Source organism: Equus quagga, chromosome 5 (assembly GCF_021613505.1).
Source record: "Equus quagga isolate Etosha38 chromosome 5, UCLA_HA_Equagga_1.0, whole genome shotgun sequence".
Taxonomy (NCBI): domain Eukaryota; kingdom Metazoa; phylum Chordata; class Mammalia; order Perissodactyla; family Equidae; genus Equus; species Equus quagga.
Window position 1 is genome coordinate 2,497,371 of NC_060271.1, and position 16,161 is coordinate 2,513,531.

General features: G+C 46.7%; 1 protein-coding gene across 1 annotated transcript in view; it reads left to right on the plus strand.

Moving 5' to 3' along the window:
• Positions 1 to 147: 147 nt before the first annotated feature.
• Positions 148 to 16,161, plus strand: part of DAB1 (DAB adaptor protein 1) — a 395,398-nt gene continuing 379,384 nt past the window's right edge. The window contains exon 1 of the mRNA XM_046660109.1: positions 148 to 268. The gene's annotated coding sequence lies outside the window, so the exon portion shown is untranslated. The remainder of the gene's footprint in view (positions 269 to 16,161) is intronic.

Here is a 16,161-nt window from a genome sequence, read left to right on the forward strand (position 1 = left end):
CGGCAGGTGAGCGGCGCCGCGGGGCGCCGGGCGGGCGCGGGGGCCGGCGGGGCGGGGGCGCGGGAGGAGGCGGGTCTGCGCGTGGGGCGGTCTCCTCCCCTTGCTCTGACGCGGGGCCGGTGGCTCCCGGGGACGATGGACCCGGCTCGGCGCTCGCCGGGGCTTCCCCGGGCTGGAGAGCGCGCCTGAGTGCCGCCGCCCGCCGGGCATGGGGAGCCGCTTCCTGGGCGGCTGCGGCAGCGGAGGAGGATGCTCTCGGCGAGCCGAGGTGAGGCGCGGCGGGCCACGCGGCAGCCCTGGAGTTCAGCGCGGGCAGGTGCCCGGCGGGGACCCGGCGCCTGGACGCCCGGCTGCTTCCGCTGGGGCCCCGGGGCGCGGAGGACGGCTCCTGGGGCGCCCCTCTCGGGAGTTGGGCTAGGGGTACCCCGGGGATGGCGAATGCAGTTTTGCTCGCTCCCTCCACTTACTGGGGGAGAGGGACGACCTCTGCTCCTTCCTTCTGGGTCTCTGCCACCACCCCTATCTCCCTACTTCTGGCCACGCACGGTCCTCTCTCCAGACCTGCTCAACCCGAACACTCGTCTCTCTTCGGGACCCCCTGCACCCTCCTCCCTCCTGCGGTCCCGGCTCTATCCTTCCACGAACCTTCCTTCTCCGCTCCAAAACCTACCCGATGCTCCTGAGCCCTTTCTCCCTGCCTCGCTGGCTGCGTTCCCGGGCCGGACCCTGTTCCCTACTCAGCGGAACCCGGTTTTCACTTCCCTACTCCTCGGCAGCGCTGCGGTTCTGCCCTGACCTGTCGAAAAACCGGGTCCATCCCAGGAACCCCTACCCTTTCTCAGACCCCATCAGAGCTGGACCCTGCCTCTCAGACCCCAGCCCTTCCCCGGGTCCTCCATCGACTCGGTTCTCTGCTGCTTCCCGCACCTCCACTCCGCTCCGCAGACTCCCCGCCACTCTGAACGCTCCCCTCCCCAGCCCGTTCCTCTGCTTCTCGCTGCTCCAGACTCGACGCTCAGGGTGTTTTTCCTACGGGGGAAACTTTAAAATCCCCGTGATTCGGCTCATCAAGAAGCCCTAAAAGAAGGACTCAACCGCCGAGAGGAGCTGGAATCCGGGAGTCAGAGACGGGGAAGATTGTGTCGTGGCGTCGAAAGGGGCCATTGGATGAGCGTACAAAGTAAATTTCAAAACGACTGTGGTTGCTGCAGCCGGGCCGCTCCTTCCCCGCTAGTTCCGTCCCACAGAGTGTTATTGTGACCCCTGGTGGGAGGGCGCGCCTTTTCTCTGCAGTTTTTAAAACGCTATTTTTTGTTTTGGTGGTGGTGCTGATGGACCGGACGGGGGGTAGGTGGGCACGAAGGAAAGCTGCCTGGCAAGCCTGATGCCACCTGGCTCCTGCGTTGTTCCCTCCTGAACCCGCTAGCCTGTGCATGTTTCACTCCTTGTAAACTCCCCTCCACCCCCAACTGCATCACACAAGTCCTCATTGTTGGGGGTCTGCCTGGGCACTTCCGCCCGGGCTGGGAGAGTCTGAAGGAATGGGGTGGGGGTGGGGAGGCCGGGGCGCCGGGCCACCGCGGTCTGGCTCTCGCCGGCGGCTCGGCGGCGGGCGGAGCGGAGAGCGCCGCGGCGCGGGCGTCTGTGGGCTCTGGCGTGTGCCGGAGAGGGTGGGGCGCGCGCCCGCGTGGGTCGGTGCCTGCGTGTGCGTTTGGAGCCGGCGCACGCCTGGGCTTAGCTCCTTTAGGAGGAGGAGGGCGTGCGGAAGCCAGCGCGCCTTTTGCTGCCCGGGAGCTGGGCGAGCGAGCGAGTCCTCCGAGCTGGATGCTACAACGCAGCTCCTCGCGAGTCTGGGGACGCAGCGAAGATCCGTTGTCGCTTCTCCCTCCTCCTGTTCCCCTCCTGCGGGCCCATTCGACGCACTTTCACAATGTTGATGGTTTTGAATAAAGGCCTTGTGGGGGTTCCGCTGACACTTCGTAACACTTAACATGTTTTCAAGTAATCATATAAATTAAAGGTGGCTTACGTTCAGAACCCCCTAATCATCCGGTTCACGTTTGTACATTTATGTGCCAATTATAGGTCTTCGGGAAATCCATAAAATTATAAACCATCCCCACCCCCTGAATTAGCACCCATTGTTTTTATTATCTCAACGATGAGTGGTTCTGGATGGAACCCTGAATTGCACAGGCGTGAAGATAGATGTGCGGGGGGAGGAGAGCTTGACTGGAGTAGGAACGCTCCACAGCCCCCCACCCCCATCCCCATCCCCATCCCTATTTCTTTCCTTTCCTCTTCTGACAAGGCTTGGTGACAATTCTGGAATCTGAAAGGGATCAAAGATTTTCTTGATTTCCTATTGAGAAGGGCGACCTAATCAAAGCTGTGTAGAAGTCAACTTCTAAGCAATCAGAAATTGTCTGCTGATGCCCTTGATTGAAACCCCAGCATTCAAATGGAGTATTGAAGAACTCGCAGACATGGCTTTGAAGCGCTATTGTTCTTTTCCATACACAGAGGCCCTCTTAAAGGTTTAGGAAGTTCAAAATGCAGTGATTTGAAAGACTGACGTTGTAACTATTTGGCAACGCTGAGAAGATGAGCAGGGATGAGAGAAGAGGCCGAGGTGGGAAGTGCGAACGTGGTGTTACTATCTTTTTGGGAACAGTGCCGCGATTAAGTGGGAATTCAGTCTACACGTTAAGTTGGCAATTAAATCTCTTCCTAAAGCAGATTTAGAAGATGATTTTTAGTAGTTGTTTTTTTTTTGGTGGTTTGCTTAAGGTCTGAATAGGCATATCTGAAACATTTAATCATGTTCATTGTATTCAACAATAAAATCTGAATAAAAATTACTGATTGTCTATGAAGCTCATCTCACAAGCTGTTTCGCAGTATGTTTCATTTGCAAGACGTAGCATTGTGTGAGGCTGCAGGAAGAGAGCGTATCACTTATTGTTCCACTTCTCCCAAAGCCAGAGAGGAGCAGGCTCTTCACTCCCCTTTGCCCTCCAGAGTAATTTGTATTCGGTGGTGGCTGTTTGGCGTGGTACCTGGTAGGACCCATCTTAAAAATGGTGTGTGGTGGATTTCGGATGCCTGGAGGTGCCCTGCAGGCAGATGAAGAATCTGATTGAGGCAGCGTTTCATTCTGATAATTCACTCAAGTCAAACATTCTGTTTTTGCTGAGATTTAATCCTTCTCTCAAACTAATAAAGCTAACAAAGCAAGAAAATCACAGTTTATGTCTTTTAGATGGCACTTTAAAAAATTGCATAAATTGAAAGCTGTTGTCAGGAACTGTAAATGTTATTTAAGGCTTACTGTGACAAAGAATGGTCGCTGGTTGAGTTAAGTGATTGAGAATAAATCACTTGACCTCTCAGTTTCATCATTTGCAATATTATCTACCTTGTGAGTCTTGGAGCAGTTTTATGGAGAAAAATGTCTCGTTGGGTGCTTTGGCGCATAACCGGATTTCAGGAGAATGGTGACTTTTAGTAAGAGGTCATGGAATTCTGCTGAGGAGAGAGGATGGCATTGGGATTTGGAAGGCGGGGATCAAATCCAAGTACTTTCTGACTTGATGGTGTTTGGCATATCACCTCTCTTATTAATAAAAATAGGAATAATTAACCTTTATGGAGTACTTGCTAAGAGTCAGGTACCCCTTTAAGCACTTTGCGTGCATTAATTTATTTAATCTTTAAATAACCCTGGGAAGTGGATACTTGTATTCTCATTCCCATTTGATTGATGAGGAAACCAGGGCACAGAGAGAGCTGGTAACTGGCCCAAGGCCACACAGCAAATAAGGTATAGAACTAGGATTTAAATCCAAGCACTGTGGTTCTAGGGTGGGTCCTAACCAGGGCGTTCTGCCACCTCTGAGTGGGGAAGGGATCCCAGCTGTCTCCCAGAGTGGCTGTGAAATTTCACAGGGAATGATGGAGTAGAATTGCTGGAGATTGCTTCCAATTGCAGACGCTAACAGCACAAAATGGGTGTTGCCCTCTTGCCAACGGGGAACTGGGCTGATGGTAGACATTTGAACACGTGTGACTTTGTGACAAGTATTAGTCAGTCTTGCTTCACATCTGTCTACTCTTAGTTAGCTATGCAGAGACTGCCATCCCGCTAGTGTCTCTTACCAGCCGTGGGAAGCAGAGCTGCTTAAAAGCAGACGTGGTGTAACAAGTGGTTAGATGTCTGAACTTGGGTGCTAGGCTGCCCACTTCAGACCTCAGCTCTGCCAGCCCTGCCAGCTGTGTGGCCTGAACTCAATCTGTGACCTGTGTTTCAGGATACGAACCTGCGTTAAAAAACAAACACAGACAAACAAACAAAAACCACATCAAGTCAGTCCATCACTTGAACGCTTCCCTTAGGTTGGGGAGCAGACCATCAGCTTTCCTTGTCTTTGAGATGCTCTCTGCACTTTTCTTCCATTTAGTCCTCAGATAAGGAAAGGTTTTGGTTCAGGAATCACAAAACTCCTCTGGCTTCTATTTCATGAAATATGCAGCATATTCTATTGGAAAGAAATTACCAGCTTGCTTTTATTATTATTATTTTATTTTATTTGAACCCAACATATAACCAATCTACAGTGCCAGTGGGGAATTCTCATAAAGAGAAAGGAAAACAGAAATAAAATTCTGCTGAATAGAACTCACAGCTAAAAGGATAAAAGTTTTGTGGTGGTGAAAATGGGTTGTTTAGCTTAGGGGATAAAGATGGTGGGGCCGGCCTGGTGGCGCAGCGGTTAAGTTCGAATGTTCTGCTTCAGCGGCCTGGGGTTCGCTGGTTCAGATCCCGGGTGTGGACATGGCATCACTTGGCAAGCCATGCTGTGGTAGGCATCCCACGTATAAAGTAGAAGAAGATGGGCATGATGTTAGCTCAGGGCCAGTCTTCCTCAGCAAAAGGAGGAGGATTGGCAGCAGATGTTAGCTCAGGGCTAATCTTCCTCAAAAAAAAAAAAAGAAAAATAAATAAAAAATAAATGACCTTTCCATTTAAGAAAAAAAAAAAAAAAAGATGAGAAGAGGGCCCTCTCAGGCAGATGCGATTAGTTCAGAGGGAACCCCAGTCAGCTGTGTTGACTGCCTGCAGTGAGTCTTGTAAAATGGCCAACCGTGTATGTCAGCTTTGAGCTTCAAACCAATTTCTGACTCTTGGTCAGTCTCTCTGTTTTTCGACTGGGCTCATAATCTGTCGGTTCACTCGCCATCATTTAAGCCGTCTCTTTCTCTGCTCTTTCTCTTCCCCTGTCTCTCCTTATTTCTCTCTCAGTCTTTATGCCTGTTTCTATCTTGTTGGTGTTATGATTGACAATAAAGCCTGAAAAATTATGAGTATGCATGGAGAGTATCTGGGAAATGGAGAAAGCCAGCTCAGGTCACGCACCCAGACATCTCTTCTGTGTCCCTTCAGCACATGTTTACTGCGCCTGGCTTTATGCTCTGTGCTAGGTGCTGTGAACAGTAAGTACCAAGATGGAAGGGTGCTGTCTCTGCCATCTAGGCACCTGGCCTCCTGCATAAATGACTGCCGCAGTGTGAGATGTGGTACAGAACATGTCTGTACAGCGCTGGGAGCGTCTGAGGACAGTCCGGTACACCTGGGGAAAGGGAGGCTGGGGAGGGCCTCACAGGGAGGCTGCGTTTCCGCTGGCAGCTGCGGGTTCACCAGGAGTGTCTCAGGGGTTGAACGCGTTCCAGGTGGGAAGGACTGTGTGGGCGGAGGCGCGCGGCAGGAAGGTTCGTTCTTGGTTTGGGGTGGGCGGAGCTGGGAGTGGCTGTAAAGTAGAATATGTGGCCCAAATGGGTTATTTTATAGAACATTTTCCAAACTATGTTCCAGGGAACACTAGTATCCTCCAAGATGGTTCTGAGCATTTCAAAAGAGCATTCAGATGGAGGAAAGTTCCATGCCCCCACATGTTTGCAAAGTCCTGAATTATAGATCCTACTGTTAGTCAGATGCAGTATTCCCTGTAGCACAGAAACTCGTTTACCTCATTAAGAATTTTTCAAACTTATTTGCCACAGAAGCTTGAATTTCAAGGAACCCCTCTCAGTGTCCTATGAGACAGATTAGGGAAAACGTTTGTTGGTAACCACTTAACGACTTTTAAGAAGAGGAGTTAATTTTATCATGAAAGTAATTTGTGTGATTTGAAATGTAGCATAGAATATTAAGACATGCAAAAAGTGTAAATAACAATACAGTACAAATCTCTGTACCTACCACTCAGCTTAAGAAATAAAGACCTACAAATACGGTTGAAACCTCTTAGTAACCTCTCCCTGATCATATCTCCTTCCCTCTTGCCAGAGGTAACCACTATCCTAAATTTGGAGTTTATCATTTCATACAATTCTTTTGAATATGCTTTTCAGAAGAGCAGCTTAAGAAGAATTCCATTGAATTCTCATCCAGAAATAGTAAGAAACAAATAGTATTTTGTCCAAGAATTATCCTGGAATAAAGGACGTTTATAAGCTCTTTAGGGGGAAGAAATGTGGCCTCTCCTTTTAACAACAGTGCCTGGAATGCAGTAGGTGTTCAGTAAATTTCCGCTGAATTGAATTGAATTAAATGTGTGCACTCTCATGTGGTTCGTTAAGTTCATGTGGATAAAAAGATTGAGGTCAATTGTCTTTCGGAGACAGTATTGAAATTCTGTGTGGTCAGCGATCTTGAAAACATTTTTTGTTGTAGTTCTTTATTTGGTAATCTGGATTTGGAAAGGAATAGTAACAATTATCCATTGAAAGTCATCTTTATGTTTTCTTGACATCTTTTGGAATCATTAACAATAAAAACTTACCCAAATCTGTCTTATTAAAATAGCTGATTCAGTGGAGCTATCCATTTTCATTACAGGAAAAATGATAAATACAAACGCTTTCAGTCAAGAAGGAAACTTGCAAATTGCAATGCTAATTGATTACTCAGTACCTAGACACTAGATACTTTGAAGGGTTATGAGGGTCCTATCGAAGCGTCCCCAAGAAATAACTTAGTAACAGGGTGTTACAATTAGGCACTGTCATGGCAACACAAGCATCTCTCTTGATATATGTGAGGGACATTCTCTTGAAGAAGCTCACATCATCTAAAACATATGTCACATTTGGGTGACATTTTTTTATTATCCTAGCCTATATTCATCTATTACTGTATACATGTCAACATGTAGAGTGAATGTTAGAACGGTGCTGGGGGATGCATGGTAGAAAGAATGAGAGGAGAAAGAAAGCGGAAGATTTACAGCCTCACTGGGGGAGGCTTTTTGTACCAAATCGTGGTTGCATGGAAGGTAGTAGATTAGCTTTTCCCAGGGAGTTCAAAATTGATCATGCCTGAGATTCCACCCTTAGGGTTTTCTATCTTTGACTTTTCTGGTACAGATTTTTCCTGGTAGTTTGGGAGGAGTAGTAAAATCCCAGCAGGCAGCAGAACAAGAGTCAACTTAGGATGTGAATGATCGTAAATAATGCAAAGACTGCACAGGGCATAAGGAAGAGATCCGGGCAATGCCATCCCCTCGTGATTGCCCACTGATGCCCAGGCACCACGATGACGGCATGTGCCAGTGCTTGTCTTGAATTGTAGGACATGTTATTCTGAGCTGTGTTACGTGCATGCTCACAAAAGTTCTAAATATAAAACACAACCGTTCAAACATACTCAAGTTAAGTCAGAAGTGCTGGTGGTCCAATTGTGGATGAAATCAGAGATGGGCCACCAGAGGCTTGAATCTGAGCTATGGCATGTATTGTTAGAACATAGTTCCAATGAATGCAAAAAGGTTGCTGTAATTTATTCCTCTGGGAAGCTGAAGAGATTTGTAGACCACATAGAAGTTGGATTCTTGCCAACCTTCTGCTATCTAACTTCTTAATTTTAATGTAGTTGAATTTATCAATCTTTTCTTTTATGGTTAGTACTTTTTATATCTTGTTTAAGAAAGCCTTTCTTTTACCCTGATGTCATAAAGATATTCTCCTTTATTATCTTCTAAAAGCTTTATTGTTTCGCCTTTCACATTTAGGTTCTATAATCCTGTGGGTGTGTATGTGTGGGGGGGGTGTGTGGTGTGAGGTAGGAATTTATTCTGATTTTCTTCCAAATGGGGAAAAAAGTCATCTTGGCACTTAGGGTTAGTTTCTAGGCATGTATTTTGTCCGCTCTTTTGCCCAAACTACACTTCTTTTTTATTATAGCTTTTATAATAAGGCTTGGTATTCGACAAGACAAATCCTCCACAATGTCTTTCTTCAAAAGTGTCTTGGCTTTTCTTAGCCTTTTGTCTTCCATATAGATTTTATCATCACCTTTTAAAGTTATACAGAAATACTCTTGAGAGTTGATTGGAGTTACATTGAATTTATAGATTAATTCGGGGAGAGTGGCATTATGATGGAGTCTTCCTACCCATAACCGTAGCGCCTCTCTTCATTTATCTAGTTCTTATTTAACGTCTTTCAGTACAGATTATAATGTTCTTCTTGAAGGTATGCACTCGCTCGTTAGATTTATTTCCAAGTGCTTTATATTTTTGTAGTTGCTATTGTAAATGCTATCTTTAAAAAATTATATTTTCTAATTATATATTAGTTTTCATCATATGCCATCTGTATTTATTATTCTGGATGGTGCGGAGTTAGTGGGGGAGGAAAAGCACTGGTGCTTGTTGAGTGCTTCCTCAGCACTAGGTTGTGTACATGCTCCCTTTGATCCCCAGACAACCTCAAGGAAAGACTGTGGGTCAGTTAGCACCGCTCTTGATGGGATCACTGCCCTCCTTTGTAGACTGCCAGTCCAAGAGATGTCCTTTGTCCCAGTGGGCCAGTGGGAATGCAGAAGTGAGGAATGGGGCCAGTGAAGGGGTGATCAACCCAAGGAGCAGCCAGTCACCTTGTTCAGGTGGCAGAGGTCTTTGAAAGACATCTCTGACTTTCCCCTGCAGAGTAAGGGGATGTGCGCAGGATGGCATAGTCTTCCCCTGGTTAGACATGCTGTCTAGCACAAATAATATGATCTGGAGGCCTGGGGCTTAAGTCTGGCTCCTGACACACTGGCCTGGCATTTCAGCAGGCCATAGTCATCTGGCTGCCTGAGGGGCAAATTTTGGCCAGTAGCAGCTGTCTAGTTTGAGTTTTCAGGTATATCTCAGGTTGGTCAATATTATTCCTGCTTTCACATGAGGAGCCACAGGTCTATGGAATGAAAAGATGTGTCCAAGTCATCCAGCTGAGCTGGAATAGAGACCCAGGTCTCCTTGCGCCCATATCAACGCTCTTTCCATTTCACCATGTTGACTTAAGAGCCTAAATATATTATGATGACAATAAAGTGAAATGCTAGACGTGTTTTTCACTTGAGGAAGCACCATTATGCATGGAAATTGTAACGTATATCTGCAAAAAAGGATAAGGAGGGAGATGTCTGACATGGCCCTTGTGGTGATTATTACGTGCCAGTTGTTATCCCTCTTTCTCTATCTCTCTCTCCCTGGAATTCCTTATGTTGTTAATTCTTTCAGAAGCCCACTCCCATTCATTTACGCCCACCCAAATAATATTTATGTTTTAGGACCTAGAGCTGTCAGTCGTTTCTCTCCAGAAGTTACCCTACGACATCAATGTTTATCGATAAAGTTTCAAATTTGTCTTCTCTGCTTGCCAACTGTTGTACCCCTTGCTCTCTTCTCTCACATCCTATCGTCAGCACGTTTTATTGTATTTTCTGGAGTGAACGTAATATATACTGTACTAGTTTAGGCTGACATAAAAGAGAATGTCTCATAGAAAGCAAGATTAAGAGACGGAAAAGCTGACCCCTTGGCCAGCTTAATAACACTGTTTTCTCTTTGCTGTATATGTGGGTTCACAGGCGTGAGGTCAGACAACATTCTGTGTATCCTTGGCTGCTCCAGATGTATCGGTGGAGAGGGAAGTCTTGATTTGTTTGAGTGGCAGTAAGTCAGCTTGTCTGGGAGGAAGGGAATTGGGTACTGGACTAACATTACCCTCCTTAAAAAAAAAAAACAGAGACCTGACAACAGAGGCCCAGTCTAAGTTCCGTATTCCTTCTGCCCGCCCTTCTTGGCCACATGTATTTTTCTCAGGCTTCTTGAGCCCCAGACTCGGTTAAACACCACTCTTCATTATGTCTTCAATTGTTCTGCTCCACGTCTGTTACTCTGGAGTCCTCTAGAGATTGAGAGTTCCTCAAGGGCGCTGTCACCTTGTCCTTCGTGTGCCATGTGCTTGTCTCTTTGAGGAAGTTCACCTTAAGTACTTGCTACCTTTAATGTTTAGTCTGCTATAGTTTCTTTGCAGTGGAGGAGAAAGTGGCACTTTAGTGAACTGTTTTGAGTCTGTGAAGACAAAATGAGGGCCTTCTGCTGTAATTTTAAACATTTCCTTTTGGGACATGTTTTTAGCTCCTTTTATTGCAAACCTGTGCCTTTCCTGTCCTCCCTCCCTCCCTCTCTTCCGTTGCTTTCCTTCCTTCCACTTTTATCAAATCAAAGGCGTTGCATGAAATCAACAACCACAAAGGCTTCTCCACCCACAGGTCTGCGGCGTGATTTTGCACAGTCGCTAGAATGTGCTGTACTCCCTCGTTCTCACAGGTGTCATTTCAGTGTGTGTGTATGTGGGGGGCCGGGTGGGCACTTGAGGAGCCGTCGGGAGGTGGGCTTTGTCGTTCCCTGTGAAATCCGGCAGTAACATAAGTGTTTTACATGGGTGATCGTTCACTTCGTGCATTGTCTGCAGCTGGTTTAAAATTACAGCCTAAAGATCAAAACTCTGCCAACCAGTACGTGTCGGGGTAAAGAGTGCCTCTCTGTGCTGTCCTTGAACAAATCCTGAACAGCATCAGCCATACCACTGTGACTGCCAAGCAGAATTTAGTAATTTTAATGATATACACTGTGTCAGCGAGAGTCTAGTCAGGAGACACATTCCAGGTAGCTTAATGGGAAGAATTTAATACAGGAAACTAGCTACAAAGGTGTTGGAAGAGCTGAAGATGTGACAAAGAAGCTAAGGACAGAGACCAGCAGCTTCAGGAAGCCCACCTTCCTCTGGATCTGCAGGCACTAAGGGAGGGTATGGTGTTATGGGAGCCCAGGCGTTGGGGCTGCTGAAAGTACAGCAGGGCTGCGCGGCGAGAGCAGGCGCCACAGAGGGAGGGGCTGGAACCGTGCAGGAGACCCTACCACTGCTAGAGATGCCCCCTTGAAGCAGAAAGAGAGGGAGAAAGGGAGCGAGAGGCCCTGGTTTCTCCTCCTTCCTTCCTGTCTCCTGCGAGTCTTTCCCATTGAGTGAACCCGACTGGAAGTCAGTTGGCCAGGAGCCTGGGAAGTGTGTTTGGGATGAGCTTCCTGCCTGAGCCAGCGCAGCAGGGGAAAGGGCCAGGAGTGGACCTGAGAGAAACAGGCAAAGGGCTAGTCCACATGCCAGGAAGATAAGTCTCCTCAGAAGTGTTCGTTAATGTGGCGGAGCTAAAGCAGACAGTGAAGTGACACACTTCCTCCTCTTCCCTTCCTCTCACCGTGTCCCGTCCTACTGCCCTTGCAGAATGTTGAGTGACTCTGCTGGCAGTTAAGTCTCTCTCTTGCCAGGGTGAGCTGTGTTGCTCTTGGGTGCCCTGGTGTGTAGGACAGCAGCAGGGGGGCCATACCTTCCCTTTTCTGCAATTCCGAAATCTAAAAGGCTCTGAAAACTCAGTTTTTTCCCCCTTATAAAACTCATTTAATGGCAACACCTGACCTGACCTGAACTGACACGAGACTCCTTATAATCGTTGTTGATCCCTCTGAGTGTGAATAATCATACATTTGGCTCAAGAAGCATTAGAGAATTGATTACAGGGTGCCACCCCAGCCCGGCTAGGAATACAAATAAAAGGAAAGTGCATGGCGTAGTATATGCTGCCTTTCTAAAATGCAAATAAAATCTGTGATCTGAACACATAAGACCCAGGGACGTTGGATAAGGGATCGGGAGCCTGCATTTCAACATGACAGAGAGAGGACGAGTGGAAAAACGTGGCCCTGTAAACATGCAGCTCTAGAGCAGCGCCTGTGGTGACATCGCAGCCCGTCTGGAATCACGGAATGCCCGCGCTAGATGGGCCCCTGGAGCCTGGCAGAGCAGCCCTCTCGTTCCATAGATGAGGAGACTTTACTTAGGCTGGGGACTCGGCACATATGTTGCAGGTCACCAAGGGTTTCACAGTGGAGCTGGAACTGTTTATTTCCCCTTTGCAGTGAATGAGGTTTTGGGACTGATTCTTTGGTTGTTGTCATCACTTGCTGTCAAGTCAGCTCCGACTCCTGGCGACCCTGATTCTTTGGGTATGTTTAAACATTAAAATACTTGACATTTAGAGGGAAGAAAGGAAGCCAGCAGGTGAATATACAGGTAAATCTACACTCTAGCTACAGTGATCTTTCATTTGTGTAGCATTTCATGTGCACACACACACACATACGCAAAGTAAGGAGATATCTTCTCCTTTGATCTTCAGAACACTCCTGTCAGATATACAGGATGGGCATTACTCTCCCTGTTTCATAGATGGTCAAACCAAGTCTTGGCCAATGACTTGCGCTGGTGGCTGTGGGCGAGACACTTAACTCTTGGAGCCTCCGGTGAAAAATGAGTTCTTATAGGGCTGTTTTGTTAATCAGAAGAAGTAGCACCTTCACCACAATTAGAACTGTGCCTAGTGCACGCTGACATGCCACACGCTGGTTCCTCTCCACCTTCAGACAACTGAGGGAGATTGCACAAATCCCGCAGCTGTTCTCTTTGAAGAGGACGTGCCTCGATATGATGAAGAGAAGACGGTCACCAAACGATGATGGACCCCGCTCTCTGTGCCCTATGCCTCCATGTTTGTTTTTGTTCTTCCAGCTTTAAGAGGAGAAGCTTGAACGAATGCCTCCCTGTGCTAATTTTCTCTTTCTCCCCTCAGAAATTGGGTCATGGGAGGCTGTGATCTTGGTGGCCCCTATTGTCTTCACAGGTCAGGATATAGTTTGATATTTTGTTTACTCCAGATCTGACTGGCGGAGAAACAGCCACCACTGCAAACACAATTTGCTGCAGAAAATGACTTTATTTCTTGTCAGCACACATGGGACTTTGTTTATCGTAGTTCACTTTAGATGGGCATAATAAAATATTTTCTTTTTCTGAGTATTTTGCAAGATTAATAAAGCTGCATTCTTAGGGAAAGTTTATTAATCCATAACTTATAGAAAACTCCAGAGGAAGAAGATATGAGATATGTTCCGTGGGTAAAGACGTCAGGCTGCCACTACTGGAACTGAATTATGCATGCATTATCCGGCTAGCTGTCTTCCGGTTGCCTTGCAGGTTGCTGATATGATGGTGACTTTGTCTTGAACAAGACCTAAACAGGCAGTTGTTTCCTTTTCTGTTTGAGTTGGGAGGGTGTGAAAAAGTGGGTGACAACATGTGGAACAGTCGGGTCCTCGCGATGCTGGTCCTCTCCATCCTCTTGGCTGCACTTCAGCGACGTGAGACACAAAGGCTTGCATTGGACCCTGGCCCCTTTGCATAAAGCTGCGTGCACTGGGTTTCTGCTCTCTGTCTGACGGAGGTGGTGGTGCTGGTGGCAATGATGACAGTTTTGATGAGGATTATGGTGATGGTGACGAGGAGGATAGTGGCACCTCTGTGTCCGTGACAAGGAGTAAGGATTTCTGGGAAAGGACCTTGTGCTCTATTACTTTATCCATTTACCCAGTATTTCTTGAGCCCCTGCAGGGTACTGGCATAGTGGTGGGCTCCGTGGATATAGCCGTAAAAAAGACACAGGCTTTCTCCTCAAAATCCAGGATTAGTCCAGAAAGCACAAATAAACAGATAGCAATGTGGTGGCTAAGTATGACCAACAAAAAGTCTTAGCTGAGGTAAAAAATAAGACAGAAGGATGAACTTTGCCAGGGTACGGAAGGGTCAGCATCTAAGCTAAACATTTTGAGGTGACTTGGAATTTGCTGGTATGTCTTTCATGCAATAAGTATGTTCTGAGTACCATGCTGGGCTTCCAAGGTGAGCGTGACAGAAACTAATTGCCTGAATGGTGTGTGCAGTCTGCTGAGGAAGACACCATCAATGAAGGCATGAAGGAGGTACGTTCTCAGTCAAGGGACCAGCGCTAAGGTAGGGATGAACACTTGCATGTATGGGGAGCCCTAAGTAAGGTGGTACTGATGGATCACAAAGTAAAGGGGTGGCAAGAGCCAGGGAAAGTGAGGCTGGGAAGGTAAGCAGGGCCAGTTCATGGAGCACCTTGTTGTCAACTGTTAGCCCTGAGACTGTGCTTGGGTAGATGGTAGTGAAATAGCCTTTTCTTTGTGTAGCCTCCTCTGCATTTCCTCCGATTCTCCTATTGCCTGGGGCCAAAGAGCAGTCTAAGGAGAAACGTGATTATACGGTCGTCCCTTGGTATCCATGGGCAATGGGTTCCAGGAAGCCCTGCAGATATCAAAATCCATGGACACTCAAGTCTCATGTAAAATGGAGTACTACAACGAATACAGTTGGCCCTGTGTATCTGAAGATGTGAACCCTGAGCATCGGAAACCCGCAGATATGGAGGGCGGACTGTATGGATTTGGGTGAAATGAGGACCTGTGTGGAGGTGTGGGGCAGTCTAATGGCCTTTCAGGTGTCTCGTATTATACCAACTAGAAGCTCAGGCGCCTGCAAAGTGCACGCGGCTGACGTTAGTGAGCGTACCAGTCCGGGGGCAGGGTGGGGGAGCACTGGGTAAGCCACTGTTGAGCTCCAACCCCACGGTTGCAGTAAGGGAACGCTGGACCAAAGTAGCCAGGTTTCCAGCTTTTTCAAGAAAAATCTTCGTCTTTTTTTAATGGGAAGTCCCTCTGTTAAACACTTTGGCACTAAATCGGTTAAAACAAACAACAAACAAAAAACACTTGTAGGCTAAAGATAACTGTCCTGTGGGCTGTTTTTAGCTCATGAACCACCCAATGGTGAATTCTGGCCTATTCTTTATAATTAGTGTGTATCACTGTATAAATCTCCCTCAGGTGGAACCTCAGTCAATATACTGAGGGGTTTATTGGGCCATTTTTGGTAAAGGAAGGTTTCTGAAAGACAGGTGAATGGTTGCGATCAGTCCTCATTTATTCCCGTGGGTTTCCTCAATCACCTTGTTTGTGGTTCTTGATCAAACACTTCTGATACCGGGTAAAACCTGAGTAAAACCAGCGTCCATAGCAATGCTGCTGTGTCCGTGGCTGTTTGCTGGGCGGCACTGGGGTCTGTGTCTGTCCAGCCTACAGCTGCCTTGGTTGAGCTGGTTCCATCCTGTTACAAGACAGATCCCTTTGGGGAGTCAAATGAGTAGTTTTAGGGTCTGGAAAAGACAGCCTTCTGGGGCTTTCTCATTTGGGGTCGAGACTCCCAGCCATGAAAATATGCACATTTCAAACCAAAGTGAGAACATGAGCAACTTAGTAGTTACTGTGGAATTGAGTGAATGTCATAAATATTTATTTATCTTTTTCATGGCTGGCGTAAAAATGTTAGGATATAAAAAAGTTGTTCACTATAAAAACAACAGAAAATTCATTGGCTATACATCTCCTGAAGGCGTATGTCTCTTTGGGTTTTCATTAGCGTCTAGCAATATACTTTGAGAAATTAGATTTGAACAGGATCTTCAGCAGAATATGAAAGCTCCTAGTGTTCATAATTAACCCGTTTTCAGAAGGAATCCATCGCATGCAGCAGTCGTTTTTTAACCACATCGTGGCTCTAGTCACTTTTAAGGAATTTTTCTTTCAGAATTTTTTTTCCTAAGAAGTAATCCGTTGTTTATTGAATTTGAAAAATACAAAAAAGTATGAAAGAGAAAAAAAGTCACATGTCATATTTCTACCCAGAGGTGATCACTGTTAATATTTTGAGTTGCAGAGATAAAGGGACTAGAGTTTGAGGTCAGACCAACAAAGGTCTCAGTCCAGGCTCCTCCATTTATTTAATCTTGCCGAGTCTTATTTTTCTCATCTGTGAAATAAAAAGAAAGATATCTATCTGATCCGATATTTTATTAAACCAGATAAT